Source organism: Malurus melanocephalus, unplaced genomic scaffold, assembly GCF_030028575.1.
Source record: "Malurus melanocephalus ecotype Western Australia unplaced genomic scaffold, MMel_1.1 scaffold_788, whole genome shotgun sequence".
In the NCBI taxonomy this organism is placed as follows: domain Eukaryota; kingdom Metazoa; phylum Chordata; class Aves; order Passeriformes; family Maluridae; genus Malurus; species Malurus melanocephalus.
In genome coordinates, this window is record NW_026624020.1 from 82109 (window position 1) to 100771 (window position 18663).

Genomic DNA, 18663 nt, shown 5'->3' on the forward strand with positions numbered 1-18663 from the left:
TCTCCACTGGCTCCCCACAGCAGGGTTGTGTCTCCTGCCCAAAGAAGAGGGAATACCACAGAAGCAGTTCTGTTTATCACTTTCAAAAAGAGACAGTTTTCTTTATATTTGTAAAGAATTTGTTGATGAATATCCATTTTTAAAAAAGCCAGTAAAAACATTCTTTTGTAATTCTTTAACCAAAATTCTTCAGTGTTTTGACAACACAACCCACTGCAGATACAGATACTATAGAAATATCACATCAAAATTGAGTTYAGATTTTCATTTCAAATTCAATCTAAAATTTTGGCAACCTGTGCCAAAATCTGATTTAAACCACTAGAAAAAAAAATCAGATAAATGGTTATATTGTGAAGAAAGCTAAGCCACCAATGGAACTGCTGGRAATCACAGGCAGAGTGTCCACAAACTAAAAACATTAAGTGGCTTTTACAGTGGCATAGAAAATATTTTTAATACCACACCTATTTTGCATTCAAGTGGCTTCAGTGCCTTGTATGTACTCTGGGCACTCGAGGATAAGAAATTTAACTGCCAGTTATGAGACATGAAACYCCCACTGATTGCAAAACACTAAATAACAAAATCAATTCATTTCACTACTGCCAAAAAAGTACTTTTTCCTAGTTTTAAATGCGTAAGTTTTCATAAAAGGTCCCTCTTTATCCAGTACAGAGCAACAGTAAGCCAAGTGAAGATTTTGTGCATTAGATACACACCTTCCTCTAAACACAGTTTAACACAATAAATTAGAAACACGCTATTCATCAGCTTGCAACTTCATAAAAAGTCATAAAAAACTTAAATAATTTGTATAAATAAAGGTTATGTGCTTTAACAAAAGCAGAGCAAAGCACTARATCAGCCTGATTAATAAAATAAATACCACTCCTACTACAACAATTCAATCYTAGCAGCAAATCAAACATTTTAATAGATTGCAGCAGAGTTATTTTCTAGACGAAGTTTGATTTCTCTTAATCCAAAGCAAAATTACAATCAATTACTTCAAACAAGGGCTTCTGCCTGTTGATTAAATTGTTTTCCCTTTGATCCACCCTGGGCCTAGCAGACATTTCTTCTGGTATTAAATAGTCAGAGGTGTAAATTAAAGCCTAAAAGGCCTCCTTAAAGCAACATCTATAATCAGCCTTGATATTCAAAGAGCAGTTCACCTCTTTCAAAAGAAAAAGATTTCAAATAGGGCAGCAAAAGCACACAGCACAAGGTAGTCTCTCTGGATKCAAGTCATTGAAAACACATCCAAGGAAAATCCTGGCAGGGACAAACCCACATCCTGAGGTGCTTGGTGCTCCTTCAGAGGCACAACAGTGAGCACCAAACAAACAAATACAGAAAATGTAATTATTCTGTCCTAGGTGAGTTGGTTTTTTGTTTGGATTTTTTWAGCTTTATTATTGAATTCAAAACCAGCAAATATCTTGAGATAAACCACAAAATTGTATCCAGACTACAGTAATCTTCAGGTAATTACACTGAGAAAGAAAGAGAGAATAAGGGGGCAGTTGCCACAGGAAGTCACCTATCTTAATTGTGCCTGCAATTATTTTTATATTCAGTATGCTTTCAAAACTAAGCTTTTTTGCACTTCAGTTCTGTAATTCACTCCAGCAGGGCCACACTTGCTCTTGCTTCTGAAGGAAAGCATTCCCCAGAAGTTCACTGTGGATATAAAAAAAAATCTCAGCTCATTGATAATTAACTTGTACATCTCATCCAGAAATTTCTTTACAGTGCCTCTTCTGTATTTCTTCTATAACACCAGTAAGAAACACTAAAGACTGGACCAAGAGGGTTGATTTTAGCTACGAGAGGTGTCAGAAGAATAATAAAGATGTTCCCAYTTGTACAGTAGCAAATAAGGAATCAATAATATAAAATATGTACATTATAAAAAAATAAACCTCAGAAACTCCCCTGTGAATTCAGGTTTCACTGTCTTACACACTTCAAAAGCATGAAAGGCCCTAGAAGATCAATACAACCCATAAGAATCTAAGGTGCAGAAATCAATTACTTCTTTTTTATATGGTGAATTGTACAGTAGCAAACACTRAGATAAATCAAACAAATCTCCATACAGGAAACAAAACAGATTATAAATCCAGAATTTATAAACCTCCTAGATCTTCAAATWGGAACCATGGTGCAAAAAATACACTACAGAACTTGTTTTCTAGTGAGCAYTCAGGTATTTCTCATTTCAAGTAAAAACTTTTATTAAAAGAACATGATCTCTAAGGAGTTATCTCCGGGCTCCCCCCCCCCCCAATATCATTAATTTATAATGAGCTTTCTGAAAATTCCCTTTGCATTGAGTCTCACTGGCTGGGGATGCCAAAGGACCCTTTGATCAGCAGACACAACCCTTTTGCTAGTTTTGGAGGGATTTTACTCGTAGAAACTGCAAAAAAACYCTTTTGATCATAGCACCAAAATTCTCATTTCAGCTCAAGGTTTGGGGACACCAGGGATTTGTGTTCTGCCGAGTCATTCCTCCTGTGAAGCAGCTGAGCTCAGACCCTGAGCAGAAGGATTTGGGAATCTGGGATTGGGATCTAATTGTCACCCTGGCTCCATCACCGTGCTGTCAGATTCATTTTTATTCAGTTCAGCGCCTGAGAAATTTCCCAACGAGGCAGAATGRATCTGCCAAACCCTGATGTACGTCCATGCCACAAGGACACTTGCTGGACTGTTTCTAAGAATGGGACACCATTTGGGAGAGCTAAGAAAACAACTCATTAGAGCACCAGGAGAAAATCCTTTTCTCCCAGGACACTGCTGTGCCATGGAATAGAAAATGCTATTAAACAAAAAAGATGGACTGCAAACAAACACGAATAATTTGCTGAACAAAAAATATCTTGCAGCGAAGAGACAATATAAATTACCATATGCAGACAACTAGGATGCCAAAGGGGCAGGGGCCTCGCTGCCCAAAAAAATAAATCAGCAAATGCAGAAAGATGGTTAGTGACTATGTTTTGATTTTAGCAATAGAAATCTAAAATAATCCAAAAYTGAGGATGTAATTGCCAAAAGGAAGAAACAAACAACACAGAAAAAGAATAATCAGGACTGGAGAAAAACAGATTATCAAAGACACCTGCTATCACAAGAATAGAAATGAGATATTCAGAAGCCCTGAAGGACTCCTTGCAGAAAAGAAACAAGAAAAGCCATAAAAACCCCAAGAAAGTGATCATTACTGATTTGATCATTTTAGCATACAGAGATGTACTAGGGATGGTAGAGACTGCCAAAGGGAACAAATCCCAAAAAGGTGGGGAATGGAGGGTGCATATTCCTGTATTCCTCTTGCCTGTGCCATGCCAGGCACATTTCCCCCTTTTTCCACCGCATCCAAACCCTCACAACCTGTTGGCTCTGCAGCAGCTGCATCGCTCCCACACTGCCAGAGCAGGGTGKTCCAGGAAAAGGATGGAATGGGGGAGTCACCATCTTGCTGAGCCCAATGCATCATCTCCTACATGGTTCCCCTGCCCTCACTGGCCATGGCCTCGGCCCCAGGACAGCATTATTTCTTTACTCAGAGCAGCAAACACTGCGCATCCAAACAAAGCACGAGGCTCGCTGGGTTTTTCTGCTCTGCTCTGAGCTGTTTGTTCCATCCTCCTCCCTGGTCCRCACACACCACTGAGCATTTCCCCAAAAGACTACACTCCCAAAATATGGGCTGATCAAACACACTCAAATCACAAAACATTCAACTCCCACCTATTAATTATGTACCTCTAAATCCCAACAATTTCTCTAATAATTTTCTTACAGAACGTAAGGAAGATCCCCTCTGAAAGCTCCTCTGTAGGTATCAGAGACACAGTGTAAATACTGTTTCACAACAAACAGAAATTATTATATACATTTCTACTCATTTGCAAGACRATCAAAACAAGTGAGAAGTTCTAAGAAGAGGACTTTAATTTTGTTCATTCACCCCCTGCATCTACCAGCTCCTTGAGCTCCTGCAGGAGCTCCTTAAGYCTTTGGAGAAACCAGGAGAGCCTGCTGGGAAGGGATAGAGAAAGTGCACATTACTTAATAACCAGAAACTATGTATGCGAGACCTTTCTGGTTTTATTTTTGGCACAACTTATCTGCTGGTAGAAAGACTGTATTTTAACACTGAGAGGAATGTAATGGGAAATTTATTTTAAGCATACAGTTCTAGCAGGTCATAAAGATTGTATCATTATCCTCCTTGGACAGTAATTGGCAATAAGAATACATGCTCTTCTTTTAGCTTTTGTTTCTTTGATGAGTTGTGAGGAAAGAGAAATGCTGTTCATCCAACATGCTGTTTATTTAATATYCAGCTTTCCTGAACTCTTCTTATGCAAAGCACAAATGCTGATGATCAATTATTTTAGTAATCATAATTCAAGCTCAAATTTTACACTCTGTAAACACATTATCGTGACCACCACATTATGCATTTGAAAAATTCCAGTTGCAGCAATCCATACAAATGAGCAGACTGCATTAGGTTTACAGTAAAAAATCTGTTCTGGCTAGACATACAAGGGGTTTTTTCATAACAGTAAAATGAATGAAGCACACATAAATGCTGAGTATTTTTCTATGCAGTGTACAAATGCACACATTCATACACAGTCACACCACTTGCTTCAAATACCAAATAAAAGTGAAAAGTATTTATACTTGTCGCTAACAAGGAGTTATTTCAAATATTAGATTTTATGTTTTTAAAATTAAATTATTGGGTACGATAGAAAAGTCAGAGGAGAGCTGCTGTCATTTTTGCAGGAAGATTTCCTGCAAACTTCATCAGGTTGACAAGAACTAAGTTTTCCCGAAGCAACCGGTAGCTCTTTGGGAGCAATCTAGAACGCCCTCACACTTAGTGGGTGGCCTAATACATCCTGAAATGTAAGTCTATAATTAAATAAAAATTTGCAAAATTCAGTTTAGACTTCTTATGGGAACGCTTAATGCACAGATAATTGGGGTGTAACATACGCTGCACTACATTTCACTGATAAACCATAACTTTTCAAATCGACATTTCGTGGAGATGCTTAGAAAATAGTTTGACGTTTAATGCTGCAAAATAATAGTAAAAGGCTAAACAGGGAAAAAGTGGGCCTGATGCTGAAGGAGGTGGATGGTTTAGTGACAGTAGATGGGAGATAAGACTGAGGCTCGTATCAGGGATTTTTTGATCTTGACCCTTGGGACCAGATGGGCTGGGTCCAAGGGTGCAGAGAGCCAAGGTCACAGCAAAGCCACCAGTGTCATGTCAGAAAGCTCATGGAGATCCAGGGGGCCTCCATGCCTGCACAAAGGCAGATTTTCAACTACCCTTAAATAACAAGGGAGAGCAGCAGAGGGTATTACCCCAACTAATACCCCACAATGTGCACCTAGCCAATCTGGGATGTGGCCAGCTGGATGAATGACCACCAGAATGACCACCAAAACATGGTTGGGCTCCAAACACAGCAATTAATGGCTCCTTCAGCAACTAAGAGGAGACCACAGAGATGCTCAGAGGGCTGGAGCACCTCTGCTCTGAAGCCAGGTTGAGAGGGCTGGAGAAGAAAAAGCTACAGCAAGACCTTAGAGCACCTCCCAGTACCTAAAGGGGACCTACAAAAAAAAAAGAGATAGACTTTGTACAAGGGTGTACAGAGGGACAGGACAAGGGGGAATGGCTTTAAACTGACAGAGAGCAGGTTTAGATTGGGTATGAGGAAGAAATGGTTTATTGTGATGAGACGCTAGCACAGACTGCCCAGAGAAGCTGTGGCTGCCCCATCCCTGGAATTGCTCACGGCCAAGTTGGAGTCAGAATGAGATGGTCTTTAAGGTCCCTTGAACCCAAATCAATCWGTGGGGACCAGGAGGCCAGTAACACCTGGGATACTGCAGCCATCTCTCCTGGGACCCATCCAATGTCTCCAGCAATGACTCAGAGAAAGCCCAGGAGAGCGCTCTCACCAAGCTCAGAGGCAACACCAGTCTGGGGCAACCAGCAGCTACACCTGAAAGCAGGGCTGGCATCCAGAGAGACCAGGAACCCGCTGAAATTCCACAAGGACAAATTCCCAGAGTGCTGCTCCAGGGAGAGAAGAGCCCTCTTACCACCCCAGGCTGGCACCCACAGCTGAGAAGAACCTGTGGGTCTTGGCCAAGCACCAGAGAGTGGTGTTGGGTRCTCTTGGCTGTCTTTGGTCCTACAATGGTTTATTCTGTCTGTTCACTGCCTCTGGAATATTTGACTTTGAAACCTTAATAACATGGTTTCAGCAGTTGTTTTATAATAAACCCTGGTAGAAAGCAGGATGCCAGCACATCCGTGTCCAGCAGGTACTGCTGGTTGCAGATTTTTTGTTCCCAAAATGTTCACTTTGTCTTCAGAGAGAGCMAGTACAGAACCTTCAGCAAAAGAACTTAAAATTGTGATTTCTGTGTCTATAATTAAGCCACAATTGGCACTTKAAGGGGCACATTCTACAGGGCATGCTGCTAAAGCAAATACAGTGTGCATGAAAAACTGCCACATGATGAGTGCAATGAGCATCTATGCTTATTTGCCAAAGGAGCTCCTTGAGTTTGTACTTAATTCTAATTCATTATCAAGCATCTTAAAAGTCAAGCAATTGCAGAGTCCCATAAATATATGTGACTATTTGAGATTTCATTAATACAGTACTTAACATGCAAAACCAAATTAATTTATTTCCGCATGCAAAAACCAGAATGGGTTGGAGAGACAGCACACACTCACACGGGCTTGGAACTGAGCAAACTGTTACAAATTTACTGGAAAAATTGTATACTGGGCATATGTAATAGGCAATTTGTTARCACATAATTGCTATTTCTAACCTAAACCAAGGCAAATCTATCCAAGAAGCATGTTCATATAAACACTGTATTTTATATATGTGTATATAGGCACAAACACTTTTAAATATTTTATATAGAAGCACATTTTCAAAACACGAGAAACAAGGCATGCTGGGGACATAAAGAGCCCAGCTTCATTTCCCCTAAATACCAGGGGAGCTAAACACGTGCACCCACAGTGTAACCAATGTTATCTTCTGCCAGGAAAAAGAACAGCAGCTGCACAAAGTTGGAGGTTAGACTGTGAACATCCAGGGGGGGATAAAAAAAAGCAAGAAACTTCAACATGACTACCTTCCCAAGCTTGAACAGCAGCCCTACCTTCATCCCATCCCACCCTGCTAATATTCAAACATTCACCATACACCGGATGTATTTTAATTRTAGAGTGACACTTTCTAGCTGTGTGAGCACAAGGCTTCTGATCAAACCTTTATGTAGATAAAAATCAGAGCTGCTAAAAGGGATTCTCTTTAAAATTAAGGTTTAAACCACATCCTGAGGTTAAAATTTAATTTGRTAGGGTGATGTTTATAGTGGCCCTAAAATGCTGAAATACCTGCAAAATTCCTCCCTTTAGCTACATATCTGCTTAGTATAGAACTTATTCCCACAATAAAATGCAATCTCCTGACATAAAAATACAAAAAGAATCATMAACATTCAAAATCAAGGTTAAAAAAAAGATTTTATGACATGTATCTGAGCAATACCTGGCACATTCCAGGAATATCCTATAAAAAATAACTGTGTTTATTTTGGACATCACTTTCTATTTTCATGTGATACCTTTAGTCTTTGTATTACAGTAACCACAATCTCATGTAATGATCACTTTGGAAGGAGAAAAAAAGGATTAATTAAAGCATAWAGTTGGCATATTAGCTGAAAGGCTGACATACACCACCATTCCATTTCCATTGCTCTTCAAAGAATCCTCTTAACTAAGCCTGCACAATCAGAGCATTTACTCTTTAAATAACCACGAAGAAAAGCAAGATTGTTTTACTTCTTGAAGTCTCCGTGTACATTCYAGGGCTTCTTATGCTTTAAGCAAATGGCAACAAAATCCAAAGGTATTCTTATTTTGAAAGTGTTTCCACAGCCTTAGGGACTGTGACCCTACATCTTCAAAATGCTCAAGTACCCACATATACAAAAAGCACAATGCCACTCATTAAAACCCCACACTTTTTTTACTGGTGTACATGCCTCTGTCTTTATTTAGACTATAGATTTAACTAGATTGTATCTAAATCTTGCAATTCTTTCTGCGTAGCATCAGTAAAACATGGCCTATTCCATCCATTCATCCAACTGAAGTGTTTTATTGCTCACACTTGAGCTTATGCTGGTCCTGGCAAAAGCAGTCTCACCCCAGTCAGAACCACTTAAAATCCTTCTGAAATGGTGACTGGCTTTTGTCTTGCCACATCTCTTTGTAGYCCTTCACCAGCTTTACCTTCCAACACCTCAAACACAACACAGGCCCCTCTTTTATTAGCCAAGAATGGCCCTTGCACTTTGCATCACTGATTTGGTACCAGAGAGCAACTTCAGCTCCCTCCAAATGGCTAATGATGCACTTGATGTGTTTTCTGATGAGCATCAGCATGCTTTCTCACACAGTGCTCATTATGAGGGCTGTTCCTAAATTCACAAGTCTCCTTTCAATCCCTTCTCAAAAGTCTCCCTTTCCATGTCATCTCAAAAACTGTGTTCAATAGCTCCAGGTGAATTTTTTTTCCCCCATTAATATATAATGGCTTTCTGAATTCACATCAACTTTTAGCATTACCATATCCTGAGGTAAAAAATTCTGCAGGAATATTGTGGGGAAAAAAAATACTTATTTTGGATATCACTTTTTAGTTTCATTTGATGCCTTTAGTCTTTGCATTAGAGCAACAGCAATCACTTCCTAATTACCTTCACCATAGTGCTCCCCAATTTACAAATCTCTCCCATCACCTCCCTGAGCTGTTAATGGGTTCCTGCCACTCAAACTGGAGACTCCTCGACTGTTAAATGAAACTTTTCCAGTGCTGATTTTAACTGTGGCTATGACCCAATGCAAACCCAAGCAGACATTTCACTAAGTTTCTGGCAAACACTTAAAAAGAAATCACTTTGGCTTTTTTCTAATTAGCAGAACAGGCTTCTGGACATGTTCTACCTCAAGGACATTAGATGCTGAGTCCAGTGCACAAAGAAAGGTGTCAGCACTASTAATTTCTGCTGCCAGGAAAAGAGAGATGCTCCATGTCACCCAGATCATGGCAGCAGAAGGGAAAGGACAGCGAGGGATACTGAGSACTGTCACATCCTCCCCCAGCTGCTGTGCTTATTCCATCTCCACGCCTCATCTCACTACCATGAAAAATGAATTGGATTTTCTCTCAAGGGCTGAACTTTACTGAGGATGACGAGGAGGCTGTGACGAACCAGAAACCTGCAGGGAAGCCACAGACCTGGTTCCTGTGCGCTTCGGTAGCAGCTCTAATGCAACTGTTGTTAGAGCCTAATCTGCCTCTGGTCCAATTCCTTATTCTGCAACAGCAGGAAAAAAGTCATCAGTTCCTGCTTTGGGTAGCAAAAGGGAATGGCTGTGTAAGGAAGTTCAACACACATGCCTCCATTAATTTACTAGATGAGTAACTTCCCCATGATACCCACAGCACAGCAGTAGTGTTCTAATAAATTTATATTTTTTACTCAGGAAATGCATTTTTGGTACAGATTTGAAGCTGACTGAGACACAAATTAATGAGATTCACCAGTAGTGGTTTTATTTCCTTTGAGCRTGAACCTATAAGAACTTTGGTAAACACACTGAAAGGTTCTATGGTTTCACTGCTTTATGGTTTAATAATTTTATATCCTTTTCTGAGATGTCCCGCATCTGTTTACAGAACTGCTGCCTACTGAGTCACAGATATTTCCAGAGCCCCAGCCACACTAGACCACTGTTATTTTTCATTCTCCAAAAGAAGCAAGATAATCATTAACTATAGCAGCAGGGAAAATAAAATCCATGCTGCCTCGCTAAGTTAACATTGTACATCCAATAAAAATAATCATTTTAAAAAATATAAAATCATTCAAACAATTTTATCTTTGACGTTTCCCATAGTTTCTCTTACTACACTTAGCCATTTTTTCATGTTTCTCTTAACAAGGCTTGCATGAGATGACCTAGTTTATTTGCACTCCTCCCAAACTGTGAAGTAGAATGTGTTAACATAAACCAAATGGTCCCAGTCATTTTGAAACAAGCTTCTCCTCTGCCAGCTACTCACCCTCCGCCACCTCTGTCTACTGCCTTGACACTTTCCAGCCATTTTTCCTCCCCAGACTTTGCTGCCACTTCCTTTGTTCTCAAATCCTGCCACCCCAAATGCCTGATAGCCCCCTACTTTTAATGCTGAGGGGTGAGTGTCACCAAACATCACCATGTGGGAATCAAGCTCCTGTGCTGCCAGGAGCTGCTCCAGGTYTGCCTGCTCCTTAGCTGAACACAGATTGCTTCCCAAGCCATTGGCCACCGAGCACAGCCTGGCAGCTGCCATCAGACAGTGCCACTGCTCCCCATCACACATCTGCAGACAGCAATTGAATGGCCCCGGCCACGGGAGAAAGCCCAGCTTGGATTTAATGTCAAAACATGAAGGAGAGGTCAGTGTATCACCTATCCCACYGCTAAACCTGAGAGCGAGAACTTCATCAACCGATCCAGCGGAGGTGTCGCTGCCATCCCTGGCATATGGTATTACTCAGGTTACTATTTTCATCTTTGCTAAAGCAGTAGCTATGGTAAGGTAACAGCCCAAAAATTTCATAATATAACATGAGGGGGTTGAAAAAAAAAAAAAATTAAAAAAAAAGAAATAAACAAGTCACAGCAGTGATGAAAAGGCCTTTAAAACGTTTGTACTGTTGTGGCTTTGTTCTGCTATTCAGTAAAAAAAATAACACTAAACAACCTTGCAATAAGCTGCCTGAAGCAAGCTATTTTCRAGTTTCCTCTAGTTTAATGACTCCTCATTTCCTCACTCCAGAGGCATACCTGTAAGTGCCACAGGCCAGAGAGGAGCAAATAAGCACCTGTGGTAGCTAGGAGGAGAAAATGCAGTGAACACTCGCCCATTAAGTGCAAGCCTGAAGGACAGATTGCGAATTGCCAACAGGAGAACCAATGAGGAAATCATATGGAGATGCGAGAGTCTGCCACTCACATAAAATAACCTTCATTTCTTTAAAATTACCTTAACTGCACACTCCTATGTTAGAAGTTCACATCCAGAAAAAATCACTGAGTTTGTTTCGTTACTAAGCAAACTCCCTCTTAYTTATCCTGAAATTTGATGGAAGTTGTTTCAGTTGTGGTTCTAGAGGAGAACACATCTGTTTTGTTACAAAGGTGAACCTTTACCCATTCYCTCTGCAACCACACCCAGGACTTTGGCTAAACCAGGTCAAGGGCTGAAGTGAAACACCATATCAAACCACCACAAAGGACAAAAGGACGAGTTGGTATAAAATTATGTTGTCAGACTGAATTTGTGCAAAAAAGCCCAAAAGGAACAGCTGTAATCTGGCACACAACAGGTTTGATCAGACACTACCGCTCCTCTCAAGTCAGTGTAACAATTGTTCCCTTGCTGATTTCCTGGAAACAAGAGTCAAGAAGCACAGCTAACAAAAAGCACACTCACCCATTAGCACGAAGATGGAGCTCTGGCCTAAGGCCAGTCTTGCTTGGGTTTTGATGTCATTTAGGTAACTAAAATATCTAAATCTCCCCACCAGACTGAAAACAGGATGGAGAATGCACATAGGATTCTCATTTCCATTTGGCCACGTGTAAAGGACAACTGTTGCTGGAAGCATGAACTGTCAKGTGGAGATCTGGGGGTCTCAGACACCTGCCCTCTGAAACGGTACCGTTGCCTACCGATGTTGCTCAGAACAACAAAAAAATACCAAATTCTCCCACTGCCACTCAGAGCTTATCATTTCCAGGAACATACACCTCAATGAAACGCAACAGAAAGTCATCGCCAATCAAGAACATATCCAGCCACAAATCCAACACCTGCCCGAATCCAACCACACGCTGCTGCACAAGACCAACCAGACATCAAGAGCAAGAAGAATTCAGTCCCCTCCACACAAACATATGACTCTGTTTGCTGGACTGAACAGCTCRAAGATTCAGAGCCTCTCTGCATTGCCACACTTCTCCACCTGCTATTCTTTTCTTAATTCATTGGGTAAATTGACACACCCCCTCCCCGCAAGCCATAACTGAAAATTATAATTAACAAGATGACATAGGAGGTGTTAATCAGTATTAATTCATGTGTTCATGCTTGCTGAGRAAAGATAAATTTCATTCTGAATTTTTCTCTAATAACTGCAGCCATTCAGCACAGCATCYTGAGATTTTTGTTTTCACCAGTGTTATTAAAAAAAAACAAACAAATTTCCTAAATGAAATAATAAAATAAAGAAATAAGCTAATGAACAGGAGGTTAAACTTACATGGAAGCTATAAAGGATATAGCTGAATCATATTACAGGCTCTGAATCTGCACTGACTTCCATGCAGCCTGTTTCCCACTTTTTAGGGGAAGACCACCAAAAATCACTTGTCTTTGCACTAAAATATAACTGATGACCRGTTCTCTGAAGGATCACAGGTGTGATGTGTCTGAAACAAGACAGATAAATGACAAATGGGCTAKGGTGACTACATGTATCAAATAAAAATCACCAGAAATGCTCCCCCACAAAAACACACACATCTTTTAATCTGCAATACATTGGAGCGTGGTACTGCAACTGTCAATACTACATTTAACTGGGTGGAGGCTGCTGTTGAATAATGAAATGCCATAGCTCCCAAACAGGATTACATTTTTTGCCTGAAAATGTAACCATTTTGTCCAGCTMAACAAGGATGAGGACAATGAGAAAGCATCCAAAATATAAATAAAAATTGCCACCCCAACTTACTGTTCCCAGAACATACTCCAAAAATAGACTTCTCTACAAAAACAACTTTGTCTTMGATGGTCTAAAATTCTGACAAATGGCCAACCAATCTTACATGCTGCCTCTGAAGGGAAGATCACGTTTAAAAAAAAAAAAAAAAATCCACAAGTCCATGCCCAAAGGTGGAACTACAGTGTTGCCTGTATACCCATGCTACCCAGTGTCATCTAGAAATTAATGTGAATTGATTTACGCAAATATTCCTGTAGCTCTTGACAGTTTTCAACAAAACCATTAAATGTTCTTCTTAGATGATTTCATTGTCAGCAAACACAGAGCTGAGAATTTAACTTTCTTTCCCACTGTGAAACCTGTTATTTAAGTAACCATCCTAGACCATTCATTCCAAGTTAAAAAAAAAAAAAAAAAAAAATCCACTTGAAACTGGCTAAAAACCCCTGAAACAGACACACCCACTGCAATCCAAAAGGACAAAAAGTAACTTCCTTCAATTGTGGCGTAGAGAGAAAGTGCCAGTTAGAAAACGCTCAAATACAATTTATTTTAATGATAGCAAAATGTTTCACATACCCTCCAGCAATAACCCCCAAAAGATCAATCTTCACAGCCTTTACTTCAGTAGTTTCTTGCTCCAGGGCTGTTCCCAAAGCCAATTCAATTCTTCCCATGAGCTGTCTTCCCTTCAATGAGACCTTTCCCTCCCCATGCTTAAAACATACGCCAGTCGTATTTCTGTCAATCCCTGCCTGACCTGCTGACGAAACATCAGAAACTGTCTCTTATCAGATCTGTCCACAGGCCACCCAAACCATTACAAGATTTTCTCCCAGTAAAGGCTGGGATCAAAGCCAATCGCAGTGTCAGCATGAACTGGGGCACGGAGGAAGTCAGCGCAAGATGGGACGTCTGAATTGAGGCACAGTTCGCCATCACAAGCGATAAATGAAAACAGAAGTCCTTTCTCCTCTGGGAGCCACTTATTTTCATAAGACATGAAGCCTGATTTTAAATTGTTCTGAGTCACAGTCAGATCCACACTTCAATGCATGCAAGATGATTAATATCAGTTGAGAGCAAGGCATTATTTTGAGCTTCAGAAAACATGGCAGTGTGAGGAAACTAGACCGGGAGACACCCAAGAAAGGGATAGATCTGRTTGTAATTTAATTTCTTGCCTACAACCAGGGTCCTAAAGAGCCTTCCTTACTCCTCTGTACATCAAAATCCCAGTAAAGGTTTGCTGTGTGGCTCGGACCCCTCCTCACCACCCCAATTTGGGCATCCTCCCCACTGAGCACAATGACTGGAGCTGCTGCCCTGCCTGGCAGCAATGAGGAGTCCACCAGCTTCAGACCCCAGCATAATTACAGATTTAAATCCCCTGAGCCCTTAAAATCTGGGCCGCTCTGCCTAGGTGTTCCTAAAATCCTCACTGTGGCATCACTAGAAAGACWATCCTGGTCACATTTCCAATGCTTGACCCAAGCTGCTGCTAAATTTCACATGGAAAWGCCCAAGAGCAGGACAAACTGCAGCTGAAAAACACCACTACAAGGACTTCACTTTGGAAGACTGATGGGAGTCCAGGAATTTTAATTGCACTGCACATTATATTTCCGTATTATTTAAATAATTATTTGCGTATAATTTATTTCAATTATTTTCGTGCCTTTCGTAAAAGTCAGGGCGTTTTATTAAAAGGAAAAATAAATACTATTTCACACAAAGCAATTTTACAGGAACCTCGCAGTGAATTAATTTCAAGTCAATATAATGAACCACAAAATAAAAACTGCCCCATAAATAATGAAGTCTCTCAGTCCTCCCATGCCTCCTCATTCCAGTAATCATATTGGTTCCCTAAATACCATAGTAATTTCCACCATTCAAATTAAACAGAATGCAACCATTTCATTTTCACACACAGMTGTCCACAGAACATGAGAGCAGACATCCAGCCTGCAGTCAGAAAGTCACTGAGTTTTTTGGTTTGTACTGCAAATATTCAAAATGCTACAATTTTCTACCTCAACATACACATTGTAAAAATGTATTAAAAAAAAATTCAAGCTAGAACGATTCAGAGTTAAAAATAAAATACTTGTCCTGCTGCTCCGGAGCTRTTCACAATTGATTTTTGTTATGAAATTTCTAACAATAACCTTAAAGAAATTCATCATACTAATAGTAAGGTCAGAACAGAGAAATTGGTGGATGCTCCACACCACAGAGAATCTAGTTTGGTGTCAGACTTGGATAAAGCAGAATGGGTTTGGGAAACTGGTGGCTAAGGCTGGAAATGGATGAAGAACGGGTTTTTATTGAGGAGAGCCAACACTGGASGGGGAGGGGACAGGTCCTGAAATAACATTACTATCATCAAAACCAATCTTGCTCAAGMAATAAGGAGTTTGAGTTGAAAACAGTACAGCATTATCTTATAGGTTTTTGGCTAAACAAACAAAAAAAATCTGAATACAAATTCATGAGATGAGAGAYAGGTGAGGGTCAACAGAATAACCTGCAAATTTCAGTATGTAAATACAGTAGAAAAACACGCAGCAATCTACCTTAGAGTATTAAAAAAACCAAAACCAAACAATTAAATTAAATATAAGAATTATGTTAAACCAGTCTGAAATTAACCTCATGCAATTTCTAARTTTCTCCTTATTTCAACCAGCTTTGTTATTATAAAGAGAAATACCAGCATATATATGTGTGGAACTACATTTTGCAGCACTTGTACCTTCTATTTTATTCCTGCTCCAATACGTAAAATCAGTGATCCTGAAAGAACACACATTTGGTCACACAGGAGACAGTGAAAATAGATTCAAAACATTCTTCAGTATACTGGGATTTTGTTTGCTCATGTTTAACAGGCAATAAATTACTCGTTTACTTTTGGATTTAAATCTAGCCTATGACTCTTCTCCTTAGCAGCTTGGAACTACTCTACACAAAAAGAGTGATTTTTTTTCAATTTTCAGAATTTTATTGAGATGCATTCACTGTGTTAAAAGAATAAATGAAATAACCAATCAAACAAAAAAAAAAAGGCCACCAAAAAAAACCCTAGTCATTTTTATCATAAGAATTAGTGATCTTCCAAGGCCAAATCCTGCTGGTGTCTGTGGAGGAGACAAAAACCTTCTACAATTTGGGAATCGCCCTACAACCATCCCAACAACTCAAGGAGCTCCCCACTGTTGGGATAAACACTTGCTCTGCAGATGCAGTTCTCACTTCCATCAGCCCGATACACACTTACCACCTAAATAAAAGTGAAATTAATGGTCTGATGCAAGGCTTTTCCTAGTTATGTCTAGTCTGTCCTGCTTTTCAACAAACACAAGGAGATAAAAGTCCTAAAACATTGAATATTGTTATGCAACTACTTCCTTGTGAAAATACATTCAAAAAAGTTTCTCACTGCTACACACACATTGCCACTGCTCATTTTATTTGCCTTGCTCCCAAACCCTCACTCTACTACTCTTCTTCCTAGCTTTGAGATTTATTAACTTGGATAAACGTGATTTCAGTGTTTCTATYACAGCAATGCTCAGCAGATGTCTCGCATCTCTATTTATACAACTCCAGAATTGGTAATAAACATGATTTTCCCATTGCCACACTACATTTTTTAATGAGACATCATTCCTCGTCTCTGTTTACCAAGAATTACGTTGGCCACAGCAAAGTCCTTATCCCACATTATTACAGCACATTACAAGGGTTTGGAAGGCTGAGTGGAAACTTGTCGCTATAGATGAAGGAATCCTTAATGGCTAAGGATTGGCATCCACCTCACYGTGCCTGCAGGCAGCAAGGATCCTCAGAGGCAAGCAGGAAGGTATTTGAGGGGAGGGAGATGCTTGGGAAGGCATCAGGCCCAAACACTCAGACTTTCAGAGCTTATTTCCACCCAGATCCCAACCACAGTGACTTTCACAGGGCTGTGCCAAAGACATTTGTCCAAGACCGAGCGTGTGGTTCCTCGGTGACGTCAGATGTCTGGGCAGTCAGCCAGCTTCCTATGGAAGTGATTTCAATATTGCTGAAGTTCAATCTAATTGTATTTATCATATGATTACTTATGTAAGGAGCCAGCAGCTTGGATAGGTAACCSGTATTCTTGAATCTAATAAAATAAAATATGTTTTGAAAATACAAAGAAAGAGAYAGATTGAGCTGACCAGAAATCATATTAAAGTTTCATGCCTTCCTTTAAAGCCACTTACTCCAGAAAGRAACAGATGTTAGCCAAGACAAATACCATCCTTGCTCAGCTGGGACTTGGAAAGCCTGATGCAAAGTACAGTATTTTCTCACCTGCAAATTTACAATTGTTCTATACCTATAATCATACACTATATGTAAAGCTTTGCCCCTTCTACTCATGCTTCACAGCAGGTTCTCACTGCCCCAAGGATTTGCACAAAATTTGTTCATTTCGTGACCTTTCGCCCAGGATTTTTCTATAACACACACACAAACATCTTCATCCAACCCACCAAAAAAAGCCAAAATTTGAAGACAGTCATGCCACATTCTGAAATCACCATTCCTCCTCCCTGACAATGCAACATCAGTACTTYCACACACGCTTGGCTCTCTCTGTATCCCTTCCCCACTGCACAATTTTTTCACTGGATTTTTACCTGCACACAGTAAGGCACAATTAAGCCCAAGMACACTGATGGATCTGATCCCACAGGCAGTGCCACATCAGGTGCCTGTGCCCTGTAACACACTCGTGACCCTAAACCAGTTGATTGTTMACAGACAGAATAAGGAAGCTGGTGAGGTTCCCACATTAAAGCATGGCTCTGAACTCAGGCATTCACTGAATCAGTGCTCCAAAGGGAAGAGTAAGAAACAGAATTAATGCAGCTTCTCTCCTTCCTCTCTGCTCTAAAGGAGACTCCTCTTCCAGTCCTCAAAAAGGAAATAATGCCTTTACAACACCCTAGCTCAGATTTCAGACTCTGGCAGGGTGTTTCCAAGGTTTTGCTGTCCTTTCTGATCATCCCTCTCTCCTACACAACAGCTCAGAAGTTCAATGACAAACAACAGCAGAAAAGGCTCTGTCCTTCAGCAGTGCCTTCAAGATTGACCGTGTGTCTGAAGGACTGTACTAACCATGAGTAGATTCCCTCTCTGTTCACTGCAATCTCACAACATTTCCATGGAAATCTCCCATTTGTTTCTGTAAATTAAATTTGGATCGTTCTCTATAAAAATACAAATAGGAAACATAATATTGAAAAAAAACCCCAAAACCTACACAAACAAAATGCATTTTCCTGTGTGGCACTTTCTTGGACAGGATGTATTTGCAGTAGTGTTAATCACGCATCACTGTGAAGTGTACAGTACAAAAAATGTGTGTGAAGTTTTGAAAGCATTCTGAAATTTTGGAGAAAAGTGTTTGTTAAAAATGTTTTGTCAGAATTTGTTAGGTATGTCAAATATTGGGTAGTATTGATGCATTTTATTTCAGAGACTATTCTGCTATCTTTACACTTTAGCCTGCATACCAATTAATGGCTTTTTGTCATTTATTGCTTTTTAATACTACACACAACCTCTCCACAGTAAGTGGCTCACCATGCTGAACAGGCTATTAGAAATGCAAAAACTAAAGTTGCCTATGTCAGATTTATGTTTCACAGAATAGTCCTACCAACATTAAAAAAAAAAAAAAAAAAAAAAAAA

At 40.0% G+C, this 18663-nt stretch overlaps 1 protein-coding gene across 4 annotated transcripts in view; it reads right to left on the reverse strand.

Moving 5' to 3' along the window:
• The window catches only part of TBL1XR1 (TBL1X/Y related 1), a 102633-nt gene that overhangs the window by 67349 nt on the left and 16621 nt on the right, over positions 1 to 18663 (reverse strand). Inside the window, exon 2 of one of the 4 annotated variants that reach the window (XM_057385107.1) lies at positions 12466 to 12634. The exons of the other annotated variants lie outside the window; for them this stretch is intronic. The gene's annotated coding sequence lies outside the window, so the exon portion shown is untranslated. The remainder of the gene's footprint in view (positions 1 to 12465; positions 12635 to 18663) is intronic. 4 annotated transcript variants of the gene reach the window in all.